This window comes from Arachis ipaensis, chromosome B10 (assembly GCF_059453495.1).
Source record: "Arachis ipaensis isolate K30076 ecotype BB chromosome B10, ASM5945349v1, whole genome shotgun sequence".
In the NCBI taxonomy this organism is placed as follows: Eukaryota; Viridiplantae; Streptophyta; class Magnoliopsida; order Fabales; family Fabaceae; genus Arachis; species Arachis ipaensis.
In genome coordinates this window covers 29,241,894-29,257,431 of record NC_142435.1, presented here as the reverse complement: position 1 = coordinate 29,257,431, position 15,538 = coordinate 29,241,894, and the positions used below count along the sequence as shown (strand labels likewise).

The 15,538-nt window shown below is 36.7% G+C and overlaps 1 non-coding gene across 1 annotated transcript; it reads left to right on the top strand.

Annotated features, from left to right (window-relative positions):
• The first annotated feature begins 5,480 nt into the window (after positions 1-5,480).
• Positions 5,481-5,588, top strand: LOC148579536 (small nucleolar RNA R71). The gene has a single exon (XR_015896556.1). It is a non-coding gene; the product is annotated as a small nucleolar RNA R71 (small nucleolar RNA).
• Positions 5,589-15,538: the final 9,950 nt, after the last annotated feature.

Here is a 15,538-nt window from a genome sequence, read left to right as displayed (position 1 = left end):
CGTGAGGCCAGCCTCCAAATGTGAACAATGGTCTCTTCAAAGATCAAAAGCTGTAAAATAAGTCTCTAAAAGTAGTTTTTATACTAAACTAGCAACCTAGGTTTACAGAAAATGAGTAACTAAGTGCAGATAGTGCAGAAATCCACTTTCGGGGTCCACTTGGTATGTGCTTGAGCTGAGCATTGAAGCTTTTTCGTGCATAGGCTGTTCCTGGAGTTAAACGCCAGCTTTGGTGCCAGTTTGGGCGTTTAACTCCAATTCTGGTGCCAGTTTGGGCGTTTTACGCCAAGATATTTTAGGCTGGCTTTGGACGCCAGTTTGGGCCATCAAATCTCGGGCAAAGTATAAACTATTATATATTTCTGGAAAGCCCAGGATGTCTACTTTCCAACGCAATTAAGAGCGTGCCAATTGGATTTCTGTAGCTCCAGAAAATCCATTTCAAGTGCAGCAGGGTCAGAATCCAACAACATCTGCAGTCCTTTTTCAGCCTCTGAATCAGATTTTTGCTCAGGTCTCTCAATTTCAGCCAGAAAATACCTGAAATCATAGAAAAACACACAAACTCATAGTAAAGTCCAAAAATGTGATTTTTAAATAAAAACTAATAAAAATATAATAAAAAGTAGCTAAATCATACTAAAAACTATGTAAAAACAATGCCAAAAAGGGTATAAATTATCCGCTCATCACAATACAAACTTAAATTGTTGCTTGTCCCCAAGCAACTGAAAATAAAATAGGATAAAAAGAAGAGAATATACAATGAACTCCAAACTTGTCAATGAAGATTAGCTTCAATTAGATGAGCGGGACTTGTAGCCTTTTTGCTTCTGAACAGTTTTGGCATCTCACTTCATCCTTTGAAGTTCAGAATGATTGGCATCTATAGGAACTCAGAATTCAGATAGTGTTATTGATTCTCTTAGTTCAGTATGTTGATTCTTGAACACAGCTACTTTATGAGTCTTGGCCGTGACCTTAAGCATTTTGTTTTCCAGTATTACCACCGGATACATAAATGCCACAGATACATAACTGGATGAACCTTTTCAGATTGTGACTCAGCTTTGCTAGAGTCCCCAGTTAGAGGTGCCCAGAGCTCTTAAGCACACTCTTTTTGCTTTGAACCACGACTTTAACCGCTCAGTCTCAAGCTTTTCACTTGACACCTTCACGCCACAAGCACATGGTTAGGGACAACTTGGTTTAGCCGCTTAGGCCAGAATTTTATTCCTATGGGCCCTCCTATCTATTAATGCTCAAAGTCTTGGATCCTTTTTACCCTTGCCTTTTGGTTTAAAGGGCTATTGGCTTTTTCTGCTTGCTTTTTTTTTCTTTTTTTCTTCTTTTTTTTCTTTTTTTTTTCTCAAGCTTTTTCTATTCACTGCTTTTTCTTGCTTCAAGAATCAATTTTATAATTTTTCAGATTATCAATAACATTTTTCCTTTTTCATTATTCTTTCAAGAGCCAACAATTTTAACATTCATAAACAACAAATTCAAAAATATGCACTGTTCAAGCATTCATTCAGAAAACAAAAGGTATTGCCATCACATCAAAATAATTAAACTAATTTCAAGATAGAATTCGAAATCATATACTTCTTATTCTTTTGTAATTAAAACATTTTTTATTTAAGAAAGGTGAAGGATTCATAGGACATTCATAGCTTTAAGATATAGACACTAGACACTAATGATCATGTAATAAAGACACAAACATAGACAAAACATAAATCATATATTTCAAAAAACAAAAAAAATAAAAACAAGAAAATTAAAGAACGGGTCCACCTTAGTGATGGTGGCTAGTTCTTCCTCTTGAAGATCTTATGGAGTGCTTGAGCTCCTCTATGTCTCTTCCTTGCCTTTGTTGCTCCTCCCTCATGGTTCTTTGGTCCTCTCTAATTTCATGGAGGATGATGGAATGCTCTTGGTGCTCCATCCTTAGTTGTCCCATGTTGGAACTTAATTCTCCTAGGTAGGTGTTGATTTGCTCCCAATAATTTTGTGGAGAAAAGTGCATCCCTTAAGGCATCTCAGGGATTTCTAGATGAGGAACTTCCTCATGCTCTTGTTGAGGTCCATGAGTGGGCTCTCTTGTTTGCTCCATCTTCTTCTTAGTGATGGGCTTGTCTCCTTCAATGAGTATGTCTTCCTCTATGACAATTCTAGCTGAATTGCATAAGGTACAAATGAGATGAGAGAAGGCTAACCTTGCCAAAGTGGAGGGCTTGTCCACCACCTTGTAGAGTTCTAGGGATATGATCTCATGAACTTCTACTTCCTCTCCACTCATGATGCTATGGATCATGATAGCCCGGTCTATTGTAACTTCAGACCGGTTGCTAGTAGGAATGATAGAGCGTTGGATGAACTCTAACCATCCCCTAGCCACGGGTTTAAGGTCAAGCCTTCTTAGTTGAACTGGCTTGCCTCTTGAGTCTCTTTTCTATTGAGCTCCTTCCACACAGATGTCCATAAGGACTTGGTCCAACCTTTGATCAAAGTTGACCCTTCTAGTGAAAGGGTGAGGATCTCCTTGCATCATTGGCAAGTTGAATGCCAACCTCACATTTTCTGGACTGAAATCCAAGTAATTCCCCTGAACCATTGTGAGCCAATTCTTTGGGTTCGGGTTTATACTTTGATCATGGTTCCTAGTGATCCATGCATTAGCATAGAACTCTTGAACCATTAAGATTTTGACTTGTTGAATGGGGTTGGTGAGAGTTTTCCAACCTCTTCTTTGAATCTCATGTCGGATCTCCGGATATTCACTCTTTTTGAGCTTGAAGGAAACCTTGGGGATCACCTTTTTCTTGGCCACAACTTCATAGAAGTGGTCTTGATGGACCTTTGAGATGAATCTCTCCATCTCCCATGACTCGGAGGTGGAAGCTATTGCCTTTCCTTTCCTCTTTCTAGAGGTTTCTCCGGCCTTAGGTGCCATTGATGGTTATGAAAAAATAAAAAGCAAGGCTTTTCCCACACCAAACTTAGAAGTGTTGCTCGTCCTCGAGCAAAAGAAGAGAGAAATGAGTAGTAGAAGAAGAAGAAATAGAGGAGATGGCGGTGATGAGTGGGTTCGGCCAAAGGGGGTTAGTGTGTATGATGTGTGAAATTGAAGGTAGTGGGGAGGGATATTTATAGGGTAGGGGAGAGAGGGAATTTGGTCATAGGTGGGTTGGTTTGGGAGAGAAATGGTTTGAATTTGAATGATGAGGTAGGTGGGGTTTTATGAATGATGGATGTGAGTGGTGAAGAGATTATGGAGAAGAGGGTAGGATTTGATAGGTGAAGGGTATTTGGGGAAGAGTGTTATAGAAAGGTGTGAAGAGGAGAGAAAAAGAGGTGGGGTAGGTGAGGATCTTGTGGGGTCCACAGATCCTGAGGTGTCAAGGAATTCTGCTCCCTGCACCATGCTGGCTTTCAAACGCTCTCTGTGTGCCAATTATGGCGTTAAACGCCAGTCTGCTGCCCATTTCTAGCGTTTAATGCTAGCCAGACACCAGACAGTCCTTTCTGGCGTTAAACGCCCAGAGTGCTACCCATTCTGGCATTTTACGCCCAGAATGCTGCCAGGCTGGACGTTAAACGCCCATTCTGCTATCTTCACTGGCATTTAAACACCAGTAAGCATGTTCTCCAGGGTGTGCTATTTTTCATGCTGTTTTTCATTTTGCTTTAATTTTGCAGTTGTTTTTATGACTTCACATGATCATCAACCTAAAGGAAACATAAAATAACAATGGAAAATAAGTATAATTATAATGAAATAACATTGGGTTGCCTCCCAACAAGTACTTCTTTAATGTCAATAGCTTGACAGTGAGCTCTTAGAGAGCTTCACAGAGACTCAGAGCTTGATGTTGGCCTCCCAACACCAAACTTAGAAGTTGAGTGTGGAGGCTCTGTTTGACTCTGTACTGAGAGAAGCTTTTCATGCTTCCTCTCTGTGGTTACAGAAGAAGATCCTTGAGCCTTAAATACAAGGTAGTCCTCATTCAATTGAAGGACTAACTCTCCTCTGTCCACATCAATCACAGCTCTTGCTGTGGCTAGGAAAGGTCTTCCAAGGATGATGGAGTCATCTTCTTCCTTCCCAGTGTCTAGGATTATGAAGTCAGCAGGGATGTACAGGTCTTCAACCTTTACTAAGACATCCTCTACAAGTCCATAAGCCTGTTTCCTTGAATTGTCTGCCATCTCTAGTGAGATTTTAGTAGCTTGTTCCTCAAAGATCCCTAGTTTCTCTATTACAGAGAATGACATGAGGTTTATACTTGACCCAAGGTCACACAGAGCCTTCTTAAAGGTCATGGTGCCTATGATACAAGGTATTAAGAATTTTTTGGGATCCAGTTTCTTCTGAGGTAATTTTAGTTGCCCCAAAGCATTCAGTTCATTAATGAGCAATGGAGGTTCATCCTCCCAAGTCTCATTACCAAATAACTTGGCATTCAGCTTCATGATTGCTCCTAAATACTGAGCAACTTGCTCTTCAATAATATATTCATCCTCTTCAGAGGAAGAATACTCATCAGAGCTCATGAATGGCAATAGTAAGTTCAGTGGAATCTCTGTGGTCTCTATATGAGCCTCAGATTCCTTTGGTTCCTCATTGGGGAACTCCTTAGTGGCCAATGAATGTCCATTGAGGTCTTCCTCAGTGGAAATCACTGCCTTTCCCTCCTCTACAGGTTCGGCCATGTTGTGTATATTGATAGCCTTGCACTCTCTTTTTGGATTCTCTTCTGTATTACTTGGGAGAGTACTAGGAGGAGTTTCGGTAATTCTTTTACTCAGCTGACCTACTCGTACCTCCAAATTTCTAATGGAGGACCTTGTTTCAGTCATGAAACTGAGAGTGGTCTTAGATAGATCAAAGACTATGGTTGCTAAGTCAGAGAGGCTCTGCTTAGAATTCTCTGTCTGTTGCTCAGAAGATGATGGAAAAGGCTTGCTATTGCCAAACCTATTTCTCCCACCATTATTATTGAAGCCTTGATTAGTCTTCTGTTGATCCTTCTATGAGAAATTAGGGTGATTTCTCCATGAAGGATTATAGGTGTTTCCATAGGATTCTCCCATGTAATTCACCTCTTCCATTGCAGGATTCTCAGGGTCATAAGCTTCTCCTTCAGGGGAGGCTTCTTTAGTACTGCCTGATGCAGCTTGCATTTCAGTCAGACTCTGAGAAATCATATTGACTTGCTGAGTCAATATTTTGTTCTGAGCTAATATTGCATTCAGAGTATCAATCTCAAGAACTCCTTTCTTCTAAGTTGTCCCATTATTCATACGATTTTTTCAGAAGTATACATGACCTGGTTATTTTCAACCATTTCAATGAGTTTCTAGGCTTCAGCAGGCGTCTTCTTCAGATGAAGAGATCCACCAGCAGAGTGATCCAATGACATCTTGGATAATTCAGACAGACCATCATAGAATATACATAAGATGCTCCATTCTGAAAGCATGTCAGAAGGACACCTTCTGATCAATTGCTTGTATCTTTCCCAAGCTTCATAGAGGGATTCACCTTCCTTCTGTCTGAAGGTTTGGACTTCCACTCTAAGCTTGCTCCACTTTTGAGGTGGAAAGAACTTGGCCAAGAAGGCATTGACCAACTTTTCCCAAGAGTTCATGCTTTCTTTAGGTTGTGAGTCTAACCATGTCCTAGCTCTATCTCTTACAGCAAAGGGAAAAAGCATAAGTTTGTAGACTTCAGGATTAACCCCATTGGTCTTAACAGTGTCACAGATTTGCAAGAATTCAGCTAAAAACTGACGAGGATCTTCCAATGGAAGTCTATGAAACTTGCAATTCTGCTACATTAGAGAAACTAATTGAGACTTAAGCTCAAAGTTGTTTGCTCCAATTGCAGGAATTGAGATGCTTCTTCCATAGAAGTCAGAAGTGGGTGCAGTAAAGTCACCAAGCATCTTCCTTGCATCTCCACCATTGTTGTTATTTTTGGCTGCCATGTCTTCTTCTTTTTCGAAAATTTCTGTTAGGTCCTCTCTAGAGTTTTGTGCTTTAGCTCCTCTTAGTTTCCTCTTCAGAGTCCTTTCAGGTTCAGGATAAGCTTCAACAAGAATGTTCTTATCCTTTCTCCTACTCATATGAAAAAGAAGAGAATAGAAAAGAATAGGAGTCCTCTATGTCACAGTATAGAGATTCCTTTATGTGAGTAGAAGAATGAAAGAATAGAAGAATGAGGTAGAGAGAAAATAAGGAGAATTCGAACACAGAGAAAGGGAGTGGGTTCGAATTTTAAAAAGAAGAGAAGTGTTAGTAAATAAATAAAATAAATAGAAAGAGATGAGAGAGAGAAGAAATTCGAATATTAATTTAAAAGAAAAGAAAAATATTTTTGTTTTTATTTTAATTATTGGTTAGTATTCGAAAACTAAGAAGAGAAATAAAATAAAATTTGAAAACTAAATAAATTAATTAATTAAAAAGATTTTTAAAAAAATGGTTAGTGATTTCGAAAATTGGAGAGAGAAAAGTAGTTAGGTGGTTTTGAAAAAGATAAGAAATAGTAAAACAAACAAAAAGTCAAGTAATTAATTGAAAATGATTTGGAAATAAATAAGAAGTTAGAAAAAGATTTTGAAATTAAATTTTGAAAAAGATATGATTGAAATTTATTTTGAAAAAGATTTGAAAAGGAAATTAAAAAGATTTGATTTTGAAATTAAAGTTGATTACTTGACTAACAAGAAACTAAAGATATGATTCTAAAATTAAAAAAATTGATTCTTTCTTAATAGGCAAATAACAACTTGAAAATTTTTTAATCAAAATATTAAATGTTAGCAATTAATTTGAAAATCATCAAATAAAAATAAGAAAAAGATTTTGAAAATTAATTTTTGGAAAGTTTTTGAAAAAAAATGAAAGAAAAATGAAAAAGATTTGATTTTTGAAAAAAAAATTTGAAAAGATAGAATTTTTAAATTGAAAATTTGACTTGACTAATAAGAAACAACTTAAATTTTAAAATTTTTTTTACCAAATCAACTCAAAATTTCAAAAATTATGAGCAAAATAAGGGAAAGATGTTATTTTTTATTTTTAAATTTTTAATGAGGAGAGGGAAAAATAACAAATAGATACAAGACATAAGAAATTAAAATAAAAAAAACTAATGCATGCAAGAACACTTTGAATGTCAAGAAGAACACCAAGAACACTTTGAAGATCATGATGAACATCAAGAACATACTTTTGAAAATTTTTAAGAAAAGAAAAACATGCAAGACACCAAACTTAAAAATTTTTATTGTTTAGACACTATGAATTCAAAAATGCACAAGAAAAATAAGAAAAGACACAAAACAAGAAAAACTAAAGATCAAACAAGGAAAATCATCAAGAACAATTTAAAGATCAAAGAAGAACACATGATGAATTTTCAAAAATTAAAAATTAAAAGCATGCAGTTGACACCAAACTTAAAATTTGACACTAGACTCACACAAGAAACACAAAATTTTTGGTTTTTATGGTTTTATTAATTTTTTTTGTAATTTTTTGAAAATTATTTTGGAAAAGAAATAAAGGGATACAAGATTTTTAATAAGAATTCCAGGAATCATGCAATGTTAGTCTAAAACTCCAGTCCAAAAGATTAGACATGGCCAAATGGCGAGCCAAGCTTTAAGTGAAAGCTTCGGTCCAAAAGATTAGACATGGCCAAATAGCCAGCCAAGCTTTAGCATAAAACATATAAGCATGTCAATGAGAACTAGAAGCCTCAGTCCAAGAGATTAGACATGGCTAAACAGCCAGCCAGGCTTCAACATATCTCATGAAACTCTAGAATTCATTCTTAAAAATTCTGAAGAACATAATTTTTTTCGAAAATAAAAAAAATAAAAAAATAAAAAGCTTAAACATAAAATAAAATTACCAAATCTAAGTAATAAGATGAACCATCAGTTGTCCAAACTCAAACAATCCCCGGCAACGGCGCCAAAAACTTGGTACACGGAATCGTGATCTCAACACTTCTTCACAACTCCGCGTAACTGACCAGCAAGTGCACTGGGTCGTCCAAGTAATAAACCTTACGTGAGTAAGGATCGATCCCACGGAGATTGTCAGCTTGAAGCAAGCTATGGTCATCTTGTAAATTTCAGTCAGGCGGATTCAAATGGTTATGAAGTTTTGATAATTAAAATATAAATAAAATATAAATAAAACAAAAAATAAAATAAAGTTACTTATGTAATTCATTGGTGAAAATTTCAGATAAGCGTCTGGAGATGCTTTGTTGCTTCTGAATCTCTGCTTTCCTATTGTCTTCTTCCAACCATGTGTTACTTCCTTCCATGGCAAGCTGTAGGATCCTCTCAGTGAAAATGGTCCTCTACGGTCTCTGCACGGCTAATCAACTATCGGATTTCTCGTCTCGGATGAAAAATACCAGGTACAGCTACTGCATGACTAATCATCTGTCGGTTCCCGCTAGCGTCGGAATAGAATCCATTGATCCTTTTGCACACTGTCACTTGCGCCCAACATTCGTAGGTTTGAAGCTCGTCACAGTCATCCCTTCCCGGATCCTACTCGGAATACCACAGACAAGATTTAGACTTTTCGGATCCCAGGAATGGCTGCAAATAATTCTAGCCTATACCACGAAGATACTAATCTCACGGACTCGGTCCGTGTATTAGATATCCAAGAGAATATACTCCAACTGTCGTCCAATGACTATGTTGAACATCATGTAGACCGCTTTGTGGTTGTCAGGCACGCGGATCTTGGCTAAGCGAGTAATGAAGATTGGGTGATTGTCACGGGTCACCCCTTCATTCTGACTTAACTGAATTAAGTACGAGAGTATATCTTGGAGAATAAGTAGGCGTGAATTGAATAAAAAATAGTAATACTTGCATTAATTCATGAAGAACAGCAGAGCTCCACACCTTAATCTAAAAGTAGTTTTTATACTAAACTAGTAACCTAGGTTTACAGAAAATGAGTAACTAAGTGCAGATAGTGCAGAAATCTACTTCTGGGGCCCACTTGGTGTGTGCTTGGGCTGAGCATTAAAGCTTTTTCGTGCATAGGCTGTTCCTGGAGTTAAACGCCAGCTTTGGTGCCAGTTTGGCGTTTAACTCCAATTCTAGTGCCAGTTTGGGCGTTTTACGCCAAGATATTTTAGGCTGGTTTTGGACGCCATTTTGGGCCATCAAATCTCGGAAAAAGTATAAACTATTATATACTGCTGGAAAGCCCAGGATGTCTACTTTCCAACGCAATTAAGAGCGCTCCAATTGGGTTTTTTTAGCTCCAGAAAATTCATTTCGAGTGCAGCAGGGTTAGAATCCAACAACATCTGCAGTCCTTTTCAGCATCAGAATCAGATTTTTGCTCAGGTCCCTCAATTTCAGCCAGAAAATTCCTGAAATCACAGAAAAATACACAAACTCATAGTAAAGTCAAGAAATGTGATTTTTAAATAAAATCTAATAAAAATATAATAAAAAGTAGCTAAATCATACTAAAAACTATGTAAAAATAATGCCAAAAAGGGTATAAATTATCCGCTCATCACTTACCTCACACCATGTTCAATCCCTAGGTCACTTTGGCTAGCATCTCTGCGATTATGTTGTTTTCTGTGATATGCATTGAACCTTCATGCAGTTTCATCTCTCAAGTTACTCAATTATCTTTTGCTCATGTTAATGATTAAGCTTACCATTTGAGTTTAACTTGCAATTTTGTTGAATATGGTGCATTCATTTGTAACAATTGGTAAATTCAACTTGTGTAACTCTTTTTCACCCAACTTGATTCCTAACTTGTCTTAGTTTCACTCAACCAGATTTTCATCAGCAGACCCCACAGGATCAGGTGCCTAAGACCCAGCCCCAAATAGACGTTGTGCAAGACTACCGCCCAGACATGGATGATTTGCAGCAGTACCAGCCACAGGTGTCTGACCCTCATGGATTCCAGCCCCAGCTACATGTAGACTTGAATGAGCCTGCTGCCAGCCCGTATGACAGTTGGTTGGACATGGGTGGCACGCCTGCATCTGCATATGGGACAGGGTCGCATATCGATCCTCCAGCACAACAGCGCCAGAGGCCCATCAGAGTGAGACGGGCCGCTCGATGTGGAATAGGGTCGCATCTCCTGGGCGCATTTAGACATGACTCTACCGACGAGGATGAGGATAGGCAGGGACCGTAGCTTACTATTTTATGTTTCTATTGATGAGACCTATGTATATCGGATTTACTATTGAATTAGGTGTATGTAATGTATATTTTTTGTTAACCTCACACTTTGTTTTATGTTTTACATAAATATTTACAGTAATGCGTAAACCGCTACACCCCTATCGCGGTTTACGCACAAATCACGCCCACACGTAAACCGCGACACCCCTATCGTGGTTTATGACCAGTTCTCCTTGCACGTAATCCGCGACACCCCTATAGCGAATTACGTGTATTCTGTAAACTGCGGAACCCCTGTCGTGATTTACATAAATTATGCAAAAAATACATTTTGGTAGCCATTTTCCATTTTGTGCATTCTGGTAAAACTGGTTTGCATTTTATTTATTATAATAAATTGCCCTATATATGTGGTAATTATTATTACAGTGATTATATAATTTTGGCCGTATTTAAAAAATATTACTAAAGTTTCATGTTATATTTTTTGTAACATTTTTATTTTTATTTTTAAAATTAATAAGTATTTTTAAATATTAAGAAAATTAATTTTAATTTTGGTAATATTTTTTTTAAAATTGTTAGAAGTTGTATAGTTATTATAGCTATCCTAATGATAACCAGAATAACATATATCATATGTATATAACTATCGTGTATATTAAAAATCATTCATTAATTAGTAATTAATATAGAAATATATATTTAGGTTTTCATAATATTTTATCATATTACTGTAGATAAATTTGTTTATTTATCTATTGTAAATTTAAATATTTTATTATAATATATTTGATTATTTTAATAATTAATTATTTAACAAAAAATATATAAAATATTATGTATATAAATATATAATTACTAATTGAATGGTTGATTTTTAGTAAAGATAATATTTTTATATATACAATGCATGTGTGCTTATAAAACGAAAAGTCCTCGAGTCCTTGACTGCTAAATCCTGAAGGTTGTGACTTTGTTGTCGGTGGCTGAAAATGGCGATAATGAAGTAAAAGGTTTGTTGTATGAAACGAGCAACTAGCCTAGAATGGGTGGAGCCAGGCACACGCACCAGATGAGGCTGTGTTTCATCATAACCACAATTATCATTTTGATACGATGAGCAGCAGGAGGAAGAGTACATAACACGACAAGATAGAAATCATGAGCTGTGGCTTATGGGTAATTCACTTGGTCATTCTTTGATTATATACTTGTTAGGGCAAACTTTATAAATAAAATATTTTGAACTCAAAATTATCTAAATGTGCCATCCTCTCCAAATTTAGGGTGGAAAAGTACGACAGGTGTTATTGTATATATATTTTATTGTATAGCTGAATTTCTCCTTATATTATCATTGCTGTCTCTATCTATCATGGCAAGTTTCTCGTTCGATTATGTTCTCTTATTACCTCTTCAATCGAATCTAGTTCTTTATCCTCTAAAAAAGCATAAATCATATGAGGAAAAACTTCCACTGCAATCACAAGCTCGCCAAAGAAACGATTATCTTTCATATTACAAGCATTCTCATTATCAAGGTTTAAGTCAGCTGCAAAAAATGGAAATTTCACCAATATATACTTCAGTTGTTGTAACTACACTACTACAAGAAAAATATCTATTCAGCCACACTTTTTTTAAGCTACATTTGAAACGCTTTTCTCAGTGTTGCCTTTTTTTTAGAGAAAAGGAAACACAATTCTGGCATCATTTAAAAGGTGTAGCCTTAGGTATTATAGAAATCACTTATAAAGCGTAGCTGTATGTTAATATCTATAGATCCACTTTTTGTATCAAAGAGAGCGCTTTTTGAAGATAGCCTATTTGTTAAGTTTTGGGTGCGCTTCAAAAGTGATGCCTAATAGGCGCTTTTCCCTCTTTTTCCCAATCGAAAGCAAACTCACAACACTTAGTGAAATTTTTGTTCCCTCCAAAGCTCATTATCCCCTTTCTGAAACTCACAACACTTAGTGAATCACAATGCCTTTATCCCCTTTCTGGAACCATACAAATCACAGCGCCTTTGTTCCCTCCAAAGCTCATCACTCATCATCGCGAAGAACCCTCTCTGAAACCCTCTCTGAAATTTTTGTTATCACAACGCCTTTATCCCCTTTCTGAAACCCTCTCACCATCGCGAAGAACCACACGCAGCATTCACTATCGCCACTGACCGTCGCTCCTCTTCGCCCTCCTGCACTGAGCTGCGCCGCTCTCAGCATCGTCATATCTGCGCTTCTCATCGTCCTTCTCCTTTCAGTTCGATCGTCATCGCTGTAACCCTCACCTTCGCCATTCTCGGTTTCTCACCGTCGCTGGTGACCACTGCCACCCAGTAACCACTCACAGCCAGTCACTGTCACCGTTGATCGTCGCTGTTGTTGCACTGACCATCGCTCTCTTTCGCCGTTCTTCTCATCATCATCTTCTCTATGCTTACATCGTTGAGTATGTATTTATTGATTTCTATTTAGTTCTGCAATTTCAGAGGTTTAGGGTTCCGATTTTAGGGGTTTTAATTTGTGAAATATGAGTTTGTGAATTGTGATTTGATAACATGCATGCTGTTGTTGATGAAGGGCGAAAATCAGCCAATTAAGAAATCAATATAGAAATATGTTGCGAGTATAGTTCTTAACCAGCAAAAATCCGCTCATCAATTTAGAAAGGTTGTTACAAAATTAGAATAAAAATACTGGGAGTATGAATCTCAGGTCGTCTCCCAACGAGTTGACAAAAGGGTGCTATCTTATTAATCAGGAGTTTTTTGAGAAAATTTAGAGTTGAATGACAGAAAATAAATAATTGTAAATTAAAAAGAGAATTATGTATTCTAATTAAAAATCCTTGATTGGGGGAATGATTAATTGGAAGTCCCATCCTTGTTGGAATTCTCTCAAGTGTAGTATAAAGAGGTTGTTATTTTCACTTAATTAACACTTACTAAATAAAGGAAAGTCAAGTGATTGAGCTAACTCTTATTCGCAAATCCTAGTCCTCTCCGTTGGGAAGGTCTAGCGTTAGTAAATAGAGAATTAGCCAACAACTTCCAATTTAACTAATCACTTGAGCATTCCAACTCAAGTGTCTCCTTTTAATCAACCCCCATGTCAAGTTGGGAATCTACTCCATTGACATGAAACTTAATTGCATAGAATTAAATAGGGAATAAAAGGAAGACATGATAAACAATAACTACAATTTAATTAAAAGTGAAAGTAATCCTTTGCATTAATAAATTCTAAAAATAATCCAATTGTAACTCTAAACAAGAATTAAGAATCTGGAAGAGTAAGGGAATAAGAAAACAAACTAGAACAATAACTTCAACGGAGGTAATGACTCTTCTCAATATCCCAAGCAAAAGTATAAAACTAGAAATATGTCAATGTAAAAGAAAACCTAGAGGAAGAGTAATTTCTCTCTAGATTCTGATCTAAAAACTAAAACTACGCTAATGAGAATCTCCCTTGAGTCTCTGCTCATTTCCTGGCTCTAGTCTGTATTTCTGGGTCGAAAACTGGGTCTAAACTCGGCCCGAAATTGCCCCCAGCATTTTCTGTTATTTATGCAGATCGCGCATGTCACGCGTACGCGTCAGTCACGCACACGCATCACTGGTCATCTTCGCGTTTCACGTGTGCGCGTCAGGCATGCGCACGCATCGTCTTGCAAAACTCCAATCCACGCGTGCGCGTCAGGTACGCGCACGCGTCACTGTAAAAATCTCCAGATCACGCGCACGCGTGAGCTATGCGTGCACGTCGATGCTCGCTGGTTATCTCCTTTATTTCTTGTGCTTCTTCCATTTCTGCAAGCTTCCTCTCCATTCTCTAAGTCATTCCTGCCTTACAAAGCCTGAAACACTGAACACACAGATCACGGCATTGAATGGTATAAAGGGGGATTAAAATATAAAAATTAAAAGGCTTAGGAAACAAGTTTTCAATCATAGAACAGAACTAGGAAGGAATTGTAAAATCATGCAAATCATATGAATAAGTGGGTAAGGACTTGATAAAAACCACTCAATTGAGCACAAGATATACCATAAAATAGTGGTTTATCAGTGGTTTAATAGATTATTTTTCTGCCTGTTTTGTGCTTATAAATAACTAACTCATTCGGGGAAAATTGTTTCTGATATTCTGTTATTTATTAAGAATTAGAATGCTCATGATAAGACACAAGTAAGAACTGGAAGAAGTTAGGGAAAAGAGTATTGGCTTTCACAACAACGATGAAGATTTTTGTTCATTAAAATATTAATTCAATTGGACACAAGGGAAAACTTAAGAAAAATATTAATTCCCTTATGCTCATGATTGCTGATTGCAGATCCTTCTTCACAGGGCATCTACCTAAGGGAGGCTACTGCTTTCCAACAATCTACTGAGGTAAGAGCATAATCAGCTTGTGCACTATTGATGATCAAAGCATATCTTTAGGTTAGATATTTGAAAAAACTATGATTTGAAAATGGATTGAAGATTGGAATGTGGGAAAAATACTACTAGACATGCTACTACTTTTGCATTTGTCTTTACTTAAGCATGTTTAGGTGAACCAATTAACAAAAGAAAAATAGAAATTTTGTTGATAGTTTAGACTTAGAGTATTTTGATTGTTTTCTTATTAAATTGTTTTTGTGTTTTTGTTCGTTTATATATGCTTTGTAGGACTCATGATGACCTTTTTGTGCTTTCCTATTCTCTCTTAAGAGTACTTTTATTTTATCATAACTTTTTAGTAATTTATTAATAGAACGATAGATTTGATAACACGCATGCTGTTGTTGATGTAGAGTTTTGTTGTAGTGTTTGAAACAAGAGCAATATGATATTCTTTGAATAAATAGAAATGCAATGGTAAAATTTTACGGTTGTAAATCGTGGGAAGGTCAGGTCAGAATTTGGATTGGATACTAAATGAAATTTGATTTCCAACTTCAGTCTTAAACTGCAATCCTGAAGTGTGTGCTATCTTAGCACTGATCAAAAAGCAATGTCCTTCCATCTTGATTTTATGAAGTTGAATGAATCCATTTTCTAAATTTATAGCTTTGTGCCTTTCTTTTACTCATAAGTACTAACATAATTTTTTTTGTACTCTTTTAGGAACAAGTAAAGCTGCAAAATTCTTGAGAGCCAATTGAATTTCTCTTTTCAAAGTACCGGAAGAAACAGTAGAGCTACTTGGGAAATCTGACCTGTATTTCTTTAGCCCTGAGCATCCTCCATTGACCAAACCAGCTCAGAAAGCCCTTGACTGGGCCGTGGATGAGAAATTGAAGCCAGGTATTATGGTTTCTGCCTATC